Source organism: Elaeis guineensis, chromosome 5 (assembly GCF_000442705.2).
Source record: "Elaeis guineensis isolate ETL-2024a chromosome 5, EG11, whole genome shotgun sequence".
NCBI classification, from domain to species: Eukaryota; Viridiplantae; Streptophyta; class Magnoliopsida; order Arecales; family Arecaceae; genus Elaeis; species Elaeis guineensis.
The window spans coordinates 111,512,088-111,529,953 of record NC_025997.2 but is presented as its reverse complement, the minus strand read 5'-3'; positions in this window follow the sequence as shown (position 1 = coordinate 111,529,953).

Here is a 17,866-nt window from a genome sequence, read left to right as displayed (position 1 = left end):
CTTATATAAGTGAAGGAAGAGTAATCCATATGCCCAAAAGCTCCCTATATCTGGTACATAGTATAACTATTCAGTCTTGAAACCTCATTGTAGTTGTTGAAGTATAATGTAGTGCAAGGATCATAATCAGGCTATGAAAAATTGGAACATAAGGACAATTGAAACATGATGTGCCACTTGGAATTAGTTTGTGCCATTTGGAACTTATTACAGAAAGTGTTGGAAAAAATCTATTAAAACGATCAAAAATTGCTATTGTTGTTTAAATAATTCTAAGATAGTATTATAAAGAAAAACAAGGTAGTAAAAAAAAATACAAGATTGAAAAGACTTTGTCTGAATTGAGGTATGTAAAAACACTACTCTAAGAATACGATTCATCCTCTGCATGCGATTCTTCGGTGATCTCATCTCCAAGGCACAACAATCTGACTTAGTCCAATCCTTCTCTAATGAGCACGATCATTGGGAAGCTGACCCAAAAGACTTCCTTTAGATACCCATTAATAAAATAAAGTGAAAAAGAAAAAAGAACAAAGATGTGGTCTCTATCTCAAAAAGAAGAGTCTCAGACAAAGCACAAGAGGGAAGAGAAGAGAAAAGAAATAAATATTTTTTATTATTACCAAAATAATTAGATCTAGCACCTATTTATAGACTTTATCCGAATTACTAAGGAGGCACCATGGTTTCAAAGAAATATAATGTTTTAGAAATATCGTATTCCTTCGAAAACCAATATTCTCTTCTAAAGAGTCATCTCTCTTCAGAAAGAGCCGTTAATTTAAAAAAAGATTTAAAAATTTCAAATAATTAAGATTTAGGAGATAAGAAAAATTTAAATCCTTCCTTTTTTAAAATAAAACTCCAATAGAAAGAAGCTAATATTTCATCTAAGGAGGCTTCAAATTTAATAAGATAATCTAGACCACCTTGTAGCACTACCCCCATGACCAAAGATGTGATAAATTTTTTTGTGCCGTGGTCCAACAAATGATGAAGGCAGATATCACCTGCTTCATCCAGCCCATCATGAAGCTTCTAGCCATATGTTTACTGAGCTTTAAGAACATCTTAAGCTTACAATTTGTGTACAATATGGTCCTAAAGATGGAATAGCAAATTGCTGTAAAGTACTTCATTTTTTTCTCCTTCTGATGTATTGCGCATTCTTGCAATCAGCTATCATATTATCATATAGGTCAATGTATAAGGTGTCACTACAATAATAATTGAAATTGCCAACCAAAGCTGCTTTTAATAGATAATCAACAGTTTTGTTGGCTTCATGGTAGATATGCGACATCATGAATCCTATCAGTGCTGACTTCCATAGGTTTATGTTAGCTAAGGAGTTTGACTTTCCCTACATAAGGATGGTTTAGAAATCCATTCAGTAATAGTTGAGGAATCATCCTGAATCCAAATATTTTGTACTTGCAATTCAATAACAGCCACAAGCATGCCGAGCCATATGGCTATTAACTCAGCTTGGGGAACAAAAAGTAACTTAAAGGATTTGCCACCAACTCTAATGAGTCTACCATTATTATCTTGGATGATAAATGCAACAACTGAGTTGGTTTCATTTAGTACAACATTAAAATTTATTTTTAATACTCCAAAAAGGAAGGGCGCAGCCAAGCTATGGACACATTGCTATGATTAGTTTGAGATTAGGAAAACCACCCCCGTGCCTTGATGGAGATTTGTTCGAAGAGAGAATATATCCATGAATCTTTCTTACTAGCTGAATAGGAGGGATATAATTAATTTTGAAGATCATTTCATTCTGGGGCCCTAGATTACCTAGGAAATACAAGTAAACAAAGCTTTTCTTCTATTTTCTCGTCTGGAATATAAATATAAAATCAATCGAAGTTGGCAAGGATTAGGGAAGAACCTTTGTCCACCACTGTGTGATCCCAACAAGCTATATAATAAAGACATTGAGTAATCACATGTCTGGTATCCTTAGTTGTTAAATGACAGAGATCATGAATAATATTATCAATATTGACGATGCCCTGATTATATAATATTCTTTTAGTTGGTAGTTATTTTATAGTAACCTCCACCAAAATATTTTCATTCTCATGGGGGAACTTAATTTCCATATGCTTTTAAAAAGATAAGTATTTTAAAAAGATCAGTTTCATCAAAGTATACATGTTTTTGTATGTGAGCTGATGAAGCTTATTGGGTCCCTAACACATTTGATCAAATCAGTTCCCTTTAGCAATTGGAATGCTACATATCTAGTTCATCATTTCAGCAAATAACATTGACTGGAGTTTGTGAAAATTTGAATCATGATTTAGATCTATTAGGTACTGTATCTGGATATCTAGGTTACATTTATAGGCATTCAAGGGAATCGGCCACTCTGAAAGGGGGACATTAGATAACTAAGGGTCTTGAATCATATTAATATGATAACCCATGCCAATGTTCCATACAAAAGAAGGCTAAACAAGAGAACCGCATTCACAAATTTTTTTCTAAATTAGAGAGCACCTTCTTGGCTTATGATAATTATTTGAGTTGCCAAGAAAGTGATATTTAACATTGACTAGCTTTACCCATAAGGAGTTTGAATTGAGAATCACTTAGGCAACCAACTTATAAAGAAAGGCCTTATGCGTAGTATGAAGATCAACCATGCCAAAACCATCCTAATTCTTGGGAGAACACACCTGAATCCCATGAAAGTAAATAGATTTTCCTTTGATCTGAAGTATTTCCCAACAAGAAGGCTCTAAATTTCATTTTAAGCTTCAAAAGAACTGATGTGGCACTATGACTGAAACTAAACTGAAAATAGATATAGATAATAGTACATATTGGATGAGGGTTACTCTCCTCTTTAGGGAAAGAGTCTTTCACTTGCAAATCCCAAATCTAGCCATCATTTTTTTGATTAGAAAATTGAAATTAGAGAAAGCCAATTATTCACCAGATAACGGGGCACCTATATATTTTCAAGTACTTTCTTCTTCCGATATTGAAAACATCCTCTTGATCTGAGATTTAATTGTGCTTGAGGTTAAAGGGCTAGATTTGATAGTAGATTTACTCACATTGATTGCTTGGCCAAATGAGGAATAATATGCTTCAATGAGTGCAGAGAGGCATATGCTATTCTTGATTGTTCTCTAGTCATCAATAAATAATTATCTACAAAGAAGATATATAATAATAAAAGATTAGATCAAGAAGGTTTAAATGGTTTGAGCAACTAGTTTTGCACAACAAAATGCAAAAATCTAGAGAAAATTTTAGAAGAAATGATAAACAGATATAGAAAAAGAGGGTAGCCTTATTTAAGACCATGAGATGGGTTAAACCAAGCTGTAACAGCTTTATTAACCAGTAAGATACAAGCAAACTGGTACACTGCCTCGATCAGCTGAATGAATTTAGTGTGAAATCCAAATTGATCAAGGATCTTAAAAAAGAAGGACTAATAAATATGATCATACATTTTGTCCATGTTCAACTTGAGCATCATCAAACTCCTCGAGGTAGGGGCTTTGTCAAAGGAGCACATAAGTTCTTGGTTGAACAAGATTTGATCAGTGATATTTGGGCCATGAAGGCCCCTTATTCATGTGAGATAATACGGGGAAGAAATATAATCTATTCATAAAAATTTTAGCCATAATTTTATATATGAAGTTGTATAGACTAATTGGTCTAAAGTCTCAACTTTTTCATGGTTGCTAAATTTGGGAATTAAAGTGATATAATTTTTTTTAGCCATTTGATATTTTAGCAACTCTGAAGAAGTACTGGATAACTTGGATGACCTTAATTTTATAATATGCCAAAATTCTACAAAGAAAATAATTTGGGAAGCCATCAAGTCTTGGGGCTTCATTATGGTGTATACTCTGAATTGCTTCAATAATTTTAGCTTCCTCTACTTCTCTTTTTGGTGCTAAATTTTGATCATTAGAGACCTCCAAGAGCACCACGCAGACCTTAAGTTCTTGTAGAATTGGAACCTCAGACCACCTTTCCTAGAAGTGTTTAAAAAGGGCTTGAGTTATAAGAGATTGATCCTCTGCCACCTTACTATGACTAGTTTTGAGTCTAGTAATATGATTTTGCCTTCTTAGTATAGTAGATTTGTGAAAGAAATGCATATTTGCATCTCCCTCATTGAGCCAAGAAGATCTAGCCTTTTGTCTTTAAAGAATCTCTTGCATATAAAGATTTTTATGATAGGCTCTAATCAGAGCCATAAGGTGTATATGTCGCTGATCAATGAGCCCCTCAAAAAGAGCTTCTTATGATTGTAAAAAAATAGATTTCATCATTAAGTTGATGCCTCTTTTTAAAAGGATTGCTATATTTTTCTTCTATCATTTGATGGCTAATTTAGTGTTGTTAAGTAACTTTATTAGTTTAACTCCAGGAGAAATATTAACCCTCACAATGCCAAGCCTATTTGATTGCCTTATGGATCCATCACAAGATAATCAGAATTTTTCAAATCTAAAAGGTATGGATCTCTAGCAATGTCATCAGTAGCTGAGAGAATGATGGAACAGTGATTAGAGGCATATCTTGTTAGGTGGGTGACACCGACTTTCATAGATATATTAATCCAAATATTAGAGGTAAAACCGGATCAAACCTTTCCCATACATGAGTAAGGCCCAACCGGTTGTTGCACTAAGTGTATTTAGGTCCAAAGAGATCTAGATCTACAAAGCGAGTTTGCTGAAGGAAAGCTTGGAATTCCTATTGATTGGTTTGAGATCTATATAGGTAAGTTAAATCATCCATATGATGCTATGCAGGTAGATAAATCATCGTGTATGGTGCACTTTGAGATTTGCATAGTGGGGGATCTAATCCCTATTGATAGATACGAACAATAAATAGAGGAGGTGGGGATCAAAGGAGGATGGAGTTAGGGCAGTGAGATGTGGGTCCTTATCAACAATCGAAGCCCATCGATAGAGAAGAATTAGCTAGGAAGGAGGTGGGGATAGTGGGTAGGGTTGGGGATGGAGAATGTCAAAGGAGGTGAAAGAAAAATGCCCTACAAGTCAATCAAAATTTATATTTTGATGGACTTTCGTTGTAATCTTTCAGACTCATGTAATTGATATTTTATAACTAAAAGATATTTTTCATCATATGCTATATCTTACTTTTATAATGATTATGATGAACTCCATAAATTAGGATAATGGATTTAAGATTATGATGAGATCATACCTATGAGACTAAAATATTAAAAATTCTGATTTAGAATATTTCTAGTCATATAAGCATTGAGTAGGGGATCAATATTTCGAATAGACTAGCACTTCCTATGTATGCTCAATGGAGAGGGTGACTGATCTCATAAGCCACTTATGTGAGATACTAATACAAAGATGTGGGTGCTCATTAGAGAATGAGTTCACTGAATTAATTCGACTTAAGAAATAACTTATGAAATCTATTTATCCATTTAAAAGATATTTTCTTATAGTGGGAGTTGTGCATATAATCCTTTGACCTGAGACTACCATAGAATTTTGTATACATGAATCCATATTTTGGTTCATACTCATTCATGACTTAGTCATGTATAGAGTGATTTAGATATGATGGAATATGTATGAAGGTTGTGAGTAGGTCAACATGAAATCGATCACTCCTGCTAAGAGGAGATTGCATTCTACGTGCTCTGATCGATTGATGATTTGATCAAAATAGAATGAAAATTAGATAGAATTTTTAATATTTTATTAATCAAATCATCATTAAAGATAAAAAAAAATAAGAATATGATATTAGATTTGACATCATTCCATATCCAGAGTCATATTCAGGATGTAGGAAGATCGTAGGATCGAAATGCATGATAATTTTTCATTGAAGGATATTTTTGATATTACTATTAAAATTTTATAATTTTCAGATAGATATGATATATTGCTAGATATCAATCTTATCTTATAAATTTGATTGAATTAAAGAGTTTAATTCATTCATCAATTAGAAAGAGTTCTAATTGCTAAAATCATGTTAGCTCGATTAGATCTAAATCAGTTATATTAAATTCTAATCAAATCAGATCGACTTGCACTCAGACTCACTATAAGTTAGATGTGGAATCCAATGGGTCACACATAAAGAAAATTGATCAAGGGTCTGATTGGATTAAATCATATTTGCAAAATAGACATGCTAGCACATATTGCAAATCCTAGCTCCTTGTTTCAAATTAGGTTCAAAATTAATTTCAAAGTTGGCTAATTAAATTTAAATTAATTCAAACTAATTTTGGATTTGAGTTAGATCAGTCCTTGGCTACATGTACCAAAAATTTAAAGCCAAGAAATTAGGTGCCCACATGTCCAAAATTTTTCTTATGCGTGGGATTCAATTTTGTGCGCAAGACATGAGTTGGCATCCCATGAGATGGGATGCCCCTTCTTCGAGCTTATCCAATTGTTCCATGATAAAAAAAAATACTCAAAGATTTTTGAGTTAATTTTGAGTACAGAGGAGTCCTTCTGTGGCTTAATCACCTTCTGATTTAATTATAAAAATTGGTTGAACTTTGAAAGCTAGTCTAATCTATCCATGTGCCTAACCTAGAGTCCATCTTGTGAAGGACTCTAATCTATTTGTCACGCCACATTTTATCTCCAGATTTTTTTCATACAAACTCCTAGTTAGCACCTACAATTTGGTCCATTGGATGGGTAAAGTGCACTGATGTGTGGTGGAGAAAAATTATGCTATGTGAAGCTACATGATGCATCGAAGAATCATCAAAAAAAAATGTTCTGAAGAGTCTTTCGGTGCGAAGCATCTCTCAAATTTTTTTTCTGATGATTGTCATATGTCAAAAGCTTCCTGATGAGTGTGAAAAATTGGCTTGGGGTGTGAGATAATTTTAAGAGGTGCGAGATGGTGCGTAGAGAGGGCGCGAGATAGATCCATAGGCATCCCATCGCTAACTATCTAAAGGGGTTGCGTCAAGGATTTGATTCATTCAGATCTCTCGTTCCTATCTCTTCTTTCTTATATATTCTTCCTATTGTCCAATTAGTCTCTTCCTTCTCTTATTAGGATAAGTCCAAAAATAGTAAGGACAAGTCCAAAAATAGTAAGGACAAGAGCCTAGAAAGAGATACAAGGAAGACAAGGAGAGAAAAAAGGTAGGGATAGGAAGGTTAGGAGGAGAGGAAGAAGGTCTTGAGGTCTTACTATCCAAAAAAATTCTCAGAGTGAGAATTTTGGAGAAAAAATTATCTTAAAAAATTGGTGTCCTGATCATAGTCCTGTGTGGATCACCATTGGAGGGTGAACACTTGGACGCCTGATGGAGGTTCTGTCAAAATTTGGAATAAGCGTTTCAGGTATTCTTCTATAGCTTGAATTTTATTATGAATATATGTCATATGATTGTTAATCATCAAGGAGGTACTGGTTTATAGATTTAATATTTAAAATTATTTAAATTAAAATTTTAAAATCTGTTATGCTTTCGCTGTGCATGCCCACCATGAAACCCTATAGTGGTATCAAAGCCGACCTTATTTGGTTTAATCACATATACATAATGTTTATATGATGCATATTATGATTCATGCTATAAAATCAATTATACCATTAATTATGCTTTCATATGATGATATGAATTGATACATATATGATTCACCACTTCATCATCCTGACATAAGGTTGTCCTAGCATAGTGAGGTTATGCTGCAAGGTTAATGATGAAAGTCCATATGTTATACTTGCATATATAGAATATTTTAATGCTGATATATATTAGTATAAATTAATATTATGTAGTTAGAATATGCATGAGATCAAAGAAGCCCTCATTAAAAATTATATTAAGTGGTAGTGATTAGCAATAATGGGTTAACCAATTCTTGATCAATTGATCCATTGGTGTCTAGAAAAGTACTAAAGATGGTTCTTTAATTAATTTCGTAGTCTGATTTGATCAATTTATTGATGTCTAAAGAAAGCAACAGGGAGACCCCCACCTTACTTACCTGGCCAATTTGATTGAGTGATCTTGATATTGAAAAGTCTTAATGTTGAAAATACTACTAGGGGCCTTCCTTCATGCTAGGTTAATATTACATCATGAACTATGGCTAGCTTATTGTGTTACCACAAAACTTATCATAAAGATTGATATAACATAATCCTGGTGCATAAAAGATGCTTATGGTAATTTTGGATGTACTGCTTTGTTGTATTACCATAAGAGCAGTTCTATTCGAATTTTATCGTATTGAAATGAAGGATCTTACTTAATTAAAATATTATAGCTTGTTGTGTTACCATAAGACTAATAATATTTTAGAGATCAAGATATAATATTGAGAATTGTATGAGATACAATTGAAAATAGTTTTCTACCTATGAACTCATAACGGTTTGTTGTGTTAACACAAGATCATTATGAAGAATTAGGATCTCAATCCCACTAAGATAAATATGTAATATATTTCGTTCATCATAGTAGAGGATTATAATGTTCGATAAAATAATGAGAGGCACAATTAAATCTAAAGATCTTATTTAATTGTGTAAGTCAACATGAGTTGTTTGCTTATGTAATGTTCTCTATTTATTGTGGATTAAATTTTATAAATGACATCTTCATTATCATTATGAAGAATTTTAGATTCCAACAAGTTGATCGGTCCTAATTATGTAGACTGATTAAGAAATTTAAAAATCATACTCACTCAGGAGAAGCTCTCCTATATTCTTGATGTCTCCGAACCACAAAAAGTTGGGGATGCTGCCACTGAAGAGGAGGTATCCACATACAAGATGTAGAAAAATGATAATTTAACTGTTAAATACATCATACTGGCCTCTATGAGCAATGAATTGCAGAAACAGCATGAGAGCATGGATACTCAATCCATACTTCTCAATCTTAAAGAGTTGTATGGAGAACAGAGTAGGACTACTAGATATGAGATATCTAAGCAGTTATTCCGTGCTAGAATGACTGAGGAGTCATCCGTATAAGATTATGTCCTGAAGGTTATTGACCTAATCACTAGATTGGGTCCATTAGGTTTTATGATGGATAGAGAATTAAGTTAGAATTTGATCCTGCAATCTCTCTCCGAGTTATTCGCTCAGTTTGTCGTGAATTATCACATGAGCAAACTGAATACCTCCTTGTCCGAGCTATTGATCATGCTCAAGACAGCTGAGAGCCACATAAAGAAAGAAAAGGCTTCACTTTTTCTTGTAGGTAAAACTTCTAAGAAAAAGTTAGGCTTTAAGAGTTCAAAGAAAGCACTAAACCCTAAAGGTGGCAAGATGAAGAAGAAGGAGAAGAAAATCTCCGAATAAGGTACCTATTTTCACTGTGGCAAGGCAGGACATTGGAAAAAAAATTATAAGTTATATCTTGCAACTGTAAAGGCTGGTGCAAGTGATGCACCAAAAGGTATGTATAAGATACATACAATTTTGTCATTGAATTCTTCCAATTCAAAATTTTGAATATTGAATACCGCCTGTGGTTCTCATATAGTAAGTCATTGCAGGGGCTGCAGAATATTAGAGTGCCGAAGAAGGGTGACTTTGAGCTTTACGGTGCTGGAGGAGACTCCATCCAAGCAGAGGCTGTAGGGATATATATGTTAGAGTTACCTTGTGAAAAGATCTTAAAGCTAGAAAACTATTATTATATGCTTAAGATCATTAGAAATATTATTTCTGTACTATTGCAATTGCAATGAGGTTATGAAATTAATAGAAAGAGCAATAGTTGCTTAATTTCTTTTTCTAATAAAATTCTTTGTCATAGCGTTATTAATAATGATCTTCTGATTCTATTTAATGACAATATTTTTTATATTGATGAAAGCAAAAGGCAAAAGAGAGAAGAGATAAATAATACTTTACTTTGGCATTGTCGACTTGGTCATATAAGTGAGACAAGGATTAACAAATTATACAAAGAAGAGTCCTTTGATCCTTATGATTATAAATCATTAGAAACTTGTGAATCTTGTCTTATGAGAAAAATGATCAAGACTCCATTTAGTAGAAATGAAAAAAGGACAAGTGAGTTATTAGGACTTGTATATACTGATGTATGTGGTCCTATGATAATAGAAGCTGGAGGAGGATATTCTTATTTTATAACATTCACTGATGATTTATCTAGGTTTAGATGTGTAGCTTATAAAACACAAATTCGAAGTCTTTGATAAATTTAAAGAGTATCAAAATATGATCGAGAAGCAAATCAAAAAAAATATTAAAATCCTTCGATCTGATTGGAGAGGAGAATATTTATCCAATGAGTTTCTAGATCATCTTAAAGATAATAAAATTTTCTCAAAGTGGACCCCTCTTTATACACCACAGCTAAATGGTGTAGCGGAAAGAAAAAATCGTACTTTATTAGATATGGTGCGGTCCATGATATGCCTTTCAGACTTACCTATTTCTTTCTGGGGATATACCTTAGAAACTGCGGTCTATATCCTGAACAGAGTACCTTCAAAATCTGTACCAAGTACTCCATATAAGATATGGAGAGGAAAGAAGCCTAATCTTAAGTATCTTAAGATATGAGGCTGTCCAGCTTATGTTAAAAAAAATTTTGGACATAAGCTGAGTGCTAGGACAGATAAATACTTGTTTGTAGGTTATTCTAAAGAGAGTATAGGATACCTCTTTTAGTATCCTACTGAATAAAAGATGCTTGTCAGTAAATATACTACTTTTATGAAAAAAGAATTTATCCTAGAAAGAGACAGTGGGAAGAAAATTGAACTTGAAGAAGTTCAAGACCTACAAGTGCAAGCACAAGAAGATCCTCAATCAGAAATACTTATTAATAAAGTACAACCACAAAATATACCTCCTCTCTGAAGGTCGGATAGAGTGCAAAATGTATCTCTAAGGTATGGGTTCATTGTTGAGAATAATGAAGCCCACATCATTGAAAATGATGAACTTTGACCTATATAGAAGCCATTATGAGTAGGGACTCAGACAAATAGCTAGAGGCTATGAAATCTGAAATGGACTTCATATACTCTAACCAAGTATAGACTTTGGTTAATGTACTAGAAGGTGTGACCCTTATTGAATGCAAATGGGTCTATAAGAAAAAGATTGGAGCAGATGGCCAAGTTAAAATCTATAAAGTCAGATTGGTGGCTAAAAGTTTCAGACAAAAACAGGATATAGATTATAATGAAAAATTTTCACCTGTTGCGATGTTCAAATCTATACGGATTATTGTTGCAATAGCAACATACCATGTTATGAAATTTGGCAAATAGATATAAAGACCGCCTTCCTTAATGGTTATCTTGAGGAAAAGATTTACATGTCTCAATCAGAAGGATTTGTCTCAAAAGAGAGAATAAATCAAGTATGCAAGCTTAAGAAATCCATTTATCGATTAAAACAGGCCTTGAGGAGTTGGAACATTCGCTTTGATGTTACAATCAAAGAGTTTGGCTTTATCAAAAATATGGACGAATCTTGTATATGAAGCGAAAATTCAGTACAGGGGCAAAATGGTAATTTTAAAATTTTTTTAAAGTTACTATTTTATAGCAGAATTATTAATTAATCTCATTAATTAATACTAATTAACCCTACACTAGGATCTAAATATGATACAACAACAGGCATTTAAATTTGAAATTCAAATTTGAAACAGTAAACTTTTTACTGTACTGTGTTCAGAACACATCACCTTTTACGGATAGTCGATCACCGCAATCTGATCATCGTCGGAGGGCTCTAATCGTCACATCGCAGCCACACTAATGTCTGGCCTCCACAGATCATCCACACGAAGCTCCCGTCTGATCGGCTCCTCACGAATGCTAGTTCGTGATTTCACCCTTTTGATGGCTGATGTTGATCGAACTCCTTCGATCGATGTGTGCCGACTCTTCGGATGCTTCGAATCATCTGCACGATTGGTTGAGAGGTTGATGGATCTCTTCCTAAAATTTGGTGGACTCACGACACTCGTGGCACACCAATCTCACATCCCGAACCCTAGGTAGAAACCCTAGGGTACACACCAAAAAAAAACCCTACGCCCAATTCTCTCTCCTTTTTCTCTCCTCTCGGTAAATTTTGAACACTTCAAAATTTTTTCAGAACCTCCCCACGCCCCTTATCTCTTTCTTCTTTTTTTTTGCCCATGCCCCCTCCCTTTCTCATTTTATAAAACATCGCAAGAGATGTTGAAAGCGTGTGAGTGGATAAGAAGAGGTGGTTGCTCACTAGACTTCAAATCAAATTTGAATTCAAGTGCCAACCAATCTTATCCTCATCCATTTGTGCGAGAAAGAAGAGATGGCGTGGCCTTTTTTTTTTCTTTTTTGTGCGTGGAGACTTTCACGAGAAACCATTTCTCATGTGGAATATGGGGCGCACAAAAGAGAATAAGCTGGCGCATGGTTATTTGGTTATCCATTCAAATTCAAAACCCCTTTGAATTTGGATGGGTAACAACCAAGTTAATCCAAATAATTGGCGCACAGAAATATGGACGTGAGAGAGCTTTGCGTGGGAGAAAATTCACGAGAAAATTTTTTCTCGTGAATTCAAATGGGCGCAAGGAAGTTGGATGGTGCAGGAAATTTAAAACAAGGTGGTTTGATTCAAATTGAGCCAACCTAATTAAAATAGGTTAAGCACAATTAGACCAGATTAAACCCAACATAATTAGGCTTAATTAGGCTCAATAAAATCCTAATCAAATCAGAAATTAACGAAACCTAACCCCTGATCAAATCAGAGACTAAACCACCTTAGCGATTAGATCAACACTTAACCTAATCGGGTCAATCCAAACTGAATCCAATTCAATTGGACTTGATCTAAAAATAATTACTCAATCAAATTGAGTTAATTAGCGATCAAATCACTAATTAAACCTCTCATAAATATTGAGTCCAAATTCGATTGGCAATTAGGCATCAGAGACCATCGATATGAAACCCTGATCAAAGAGTTCAAATTTCAAATTCAAAATTTGAAATTCAAAATTTTGACCCTGGTACCCAAAATGTGTGAAACTCATGATCAGAGAATTTTAATTCTCAATCATAAAGTCTCAGACACATAAGACTCATAATCAGCCACCAGATCAGAAAGGAACCTCTAATGTGTGTGACCCCGCAGGTTCGAACCTAAGCATGTAGCACAGAAACCAATTCCTGTACTAATCGAAGTGACCATCTAGTAATGGTACCCGACGACCAGATAGGTCGAATAGTCACAATCGCAACATTCAAAACCTACGTGAATATGGTTACCGTATAATTCATCCCTTTTGACCCCTGTGTTTAGGATGACTCAGGGTTAAACTATCAACCCTGATGAGATCATCCGAATCGTGCTCAACTCAATTAGTCCTGTGACTCCTCACTAGGACTACCTTGATCAAGGTTTTGCTAAATTAAAACATGACTGTACACAACTCATAAACTGGAGTGGTCAATCCCATCTTGACACACGCACCGACAAGTAAAGTACTTGACTACACCCAGCAGCCTTCCGTCACTGAATTAGAAATTCAGGTAGTCCAGTGCCTAAGTGCAGTGAGTTGCTTGCAAGTCACCGTGGCGGTCTCAGATCGGAGGGACATTTATACCCATATCCCATCAGAGTAAATCTTGACAGCATAAATAGCTCCGGAGTCGGGCACGTTCAGTGCAGATGTACCATTATATCTCACCTGTATGCCATACCAGTGTCTCCACACTCCTTGGTTATGAGGACAACCAACCCATATGGCACATAACGACCTATGCTCGATAAATGTTGTCGTCTTTGGTAACAACGTATCATTTGATCGCGAACAGGTTTAAGAACTAAGCGACAAATCCTCCTTTGTCGAGTCTAAACAGTCCTAAGGACTTCACCACAACACAGGAGTTCAGTAACATATGTCGATTTTTTCACCTATCGAACTTCGTCAAGTTTGACCTTAGAGGCAACAGTTCCTTCACTAAGGAACTTCTTTTCTAAAAAGATTGCCTTAAGGCTGACAAACACCTTTTGCTCATCAGCAAGGTAGAAATAATACCCTTTGGTTTCTTTTGGGTACCCTATAAAATTACACTTGTCAGACCTAGGTCCAAGCTTATCTGTAATTAAACGTTTAACATAAGCCGAATACCCCCAAACCCTAAGGTGCGAGAGTACTGGCTTACATCCTATCTATATCTCATATGGCGTTTTGGCTACAGACTTACTCGAAACTCTATTTAGAAGGTAATAAGCCGATTCGAGCACATATCCCTAGAGAGAGATCGGCAGACCAGCAAACCCCATTATAGATCGAACCATATCTAATAAGGTCCGATTCCTTCTTTCAGACACACCATTATGCTGTGGTGTTCCAGGAGGAGTCCACTGAGAGAGAATCCCATTCTCCCCTAGATACGTCAGAAACTCATTGGAAAGGTATTCACCTCTTCGATCAGATCGAAGAATTTTAATACACTTCTCAATTTATTTTTCTACCTCCTTTCGGAATAGTTTGAACATTTCAAACGACTCTGACTTATGCTTCATTAAGTAGACATACCTGAAGCAAAAATTTAGTGCAGGGGCAAAATGATAATTTTAAAACTTTTTCAAAATTATTATTTTACAATGAAATTATTAATTAATCTCATTAATTAATACTAATTAACCCTACACTAGGATCTAAATATGATACAACAGCATGCATTTAAATTTGAAATTCAAATTTGAATCAGTAAACATTTTACAGTGCTGTGTTTAGAACACATCACCTTTTGCAGGTAGTCGATCACCGCAATCTGATCACCGTCGGGGGGCTCTGATCGTCACATCACAGCCACACAAATGTCTGGCCTCTGTGGATCGTCCACACGAAGCTCCCGTCTGATCAGCTCCTCACGAATGCTAGTTCGTGATTTCATCCTTTTGATGGCAGATGTTGATCGAACTCCTTCGATCGATGTGTGCCGATTTCTCGGATACTTCGGATTATTTGCACAGTTGCTTGAGAGGCTGATGGATCTCTCTCTAAAATTTGGTGGACTCATGACACTCGTGGCACACCAATCTCACTTCCCGAACCCTAGGTAGAAACCCTAGGGTACACACCAAAAACCCTGCACCCAATTTTTTCTCTTTTCTTTCTTTTTCTCTCGGAAGGTTTTGGACCTTCACCTTACGCAGAAACCTTCCTCACACCCCAAAGTTTCTCTCCTAAAATTTCTACGCACGTCCCACCTTTCTCCTCTTTTTAAAATAACATCGAACGTGTCTTATCCGCGTGAGATGATAAAGACAAGAGGTTACACATTTGAATTCAAATCAAATTTGAATTCAAACGAAAACCAACTTATCCCTATTCTTTTGGGCGTGAGAAGAGAAGGGGCGTGGCTCTTTGTGCGTGGAAAATGTTTCACGAGAAACCTTTTCTCGTGTAAGTAATGTGGCGCACAAAATGGATAAGGATGAAAGGGCAAGTGATAAGTTATCCATTCAAATTCAAACATGCTTTGAATTTGAATGGCTAACTAATTATTTTATCCATCCATATGGCGCACAAATGAGAGCGTGGGGAAGGGTTTTGTGTGAGAAAAATTTCATGAGAAATTTCTTCTCGTGAATTCAAATGGGTGCAAGGAAGTTGGGTGTCGCAGGGAATTTAAAACAAGGTGGTTTGATTCAAATTGAGCCAACCTAGTTTAAAATAGGTTAAGCACAATTAGACCAGATTAAACCCAACATAATTAGGCTTAAATAGGCTCAATAAAATCTTAATTAAATCAAAAATTAACTAAACATAACCCCTGATCAAATCAGGGACTAAACCACCTTAGCGATTAGGTCAATATTTAACCTAATCGGGTCAATCCAAACTGAATCCAATTCAATTTGGACTTGATCCAAAAATAATTACTCAATCAAATTGAGTTAATTAGTGATTAAATCACTAATTAAATCTCTCATAAATATTGAGTCCAAATCCGATGGGCAATCAGGCATCAGAGACCATCGATATGAAATCCTGATCAAAGAGTTCAAATTTCAAATTCAAAATTTGAAATTCAAAATTTTGACCCCAGTACCCAAAATGTGTGGAACTCATGATTAGAGAATCTTAATTCTCAATCATAGAGTCCCAGATAGATAAGACTCATAATCAGCCATCAGATCAGAAAGGAACCTCTAATGTGTGTGACCCCGCAGGTTCGAACCTAAACCGGTAGCACAGGAACCAATTCCTGTACTAATCGAAGTGACCATCTAGCAATGGTACCCGACGATCGGATAGATCGAATAATCGCAATCGCAACATTCAGAACCTATGTGAATATGGTTACCGTATAATTCATCCCTTTTGACCCCTGTGTTTAGGATGACTCAGGGTTAAACTGTCAACCCTGATGATATCATCCGAATCATGCTCAACTCAATTAGTCCTGTGACTCCTCACTAGGACTACCCTGGCCAAGGTTTTGCTAAATTGAAACACGACTGTACACAGCTCCTAAACTGGAGTGGTCAATCCCATCTTGACACACGCACCGACAAGTCAAGTACTTGACTACACCCAGCAACCTTCCATCACTGAATTAGAAATTCAGGTAGTCCAGTGCCTAAGTGCAGTGAGTTGCTTGCAAGTCACCGTGGCGGTCTCAGGTCGGAGGGACATTTATACCCATATCCCATCGGAGCAAATCTTGACAGCAGAAATAGCTCCGGAGTTGGTCACGTTCAGTGCAGATGTACCATTACATCTCACCTGTATGCCATACCAGTGTCTCCACACTCTTTGGTTATGAGGACAACCAACCCATATGGCACACAATGACTTATGCTCGATAAATGTTGTCGTCCTTGGTAACAACGTATCATTTGGTCGCGAACATGTTTAAGGACTAAGCGACAAATCCTCCTTTGTCGAGTCTAAATAGTCCTAAGGACTTCACCACAACACAGGAGTTCATTAGAAGATGAAACATTTGTGATGAAAAAATATCAAAAATAACTTTTATTTATTTATAATTCATGTACTAATACAAAAAGAAGCACAACCGTCAACAGACTGACGATTGGCTTTGGGACACTATTCCCAACAATACCCATACCTCGATAGGTCGTCTGTGAAGGTTATGAAGTAGAAATATCCATCTCTTGCACTTGAGCTCATAGGTCCACATACATCAGAATATACCAGATCTAAGAGTTCACTGGCTCGCTCACCTTTTCCAGTAAAAGATGACTTGATCATCTTTTCAAGAAGACAAGACTCACAGGTTGGAAGTGATTCACAATCACCAAGTTCAAGAATTCCTTCTTGAGCCAACCTGTTTATCATGTTCTTATTGATATGACCTAGCCTACAATACCAAAGGTAGACTTCTGATACATTATTTATTCTAGGGCGTTTACTGAAGTTTTGAACTATATTAACAGGCTGTGATAGTAAGTAAATTCTATTATTTAATTGTCCAACAAACATTGTAACATCATTCAAAATGATATTGCAAATATTTTTTTTTTATTAAAAAATCATAACCGTACATGGCCAAAGGCCTACAGAAATAATATTTAATAAAAAGCTTGGACAATAGTGACATTCACTCAGAATTACATTACGAGAATTGATTACAAGACTCATGATTCCTAAAGCTAGAACTGGAACTTTGCTTCCATCTCCAACGTTCAGGAACCTCTCGCCTTCATCAAATCTCCTACTGACCTGCAGACCCTGCATCGAATTACAAATATGATAAGGGTTTCCAGTATCTAATACCCAGGCAGTAGTATCACAAATGGAAAAGTTGCAAGGAGTTATCATATAATTACCTTGCTTCTTCTTCGG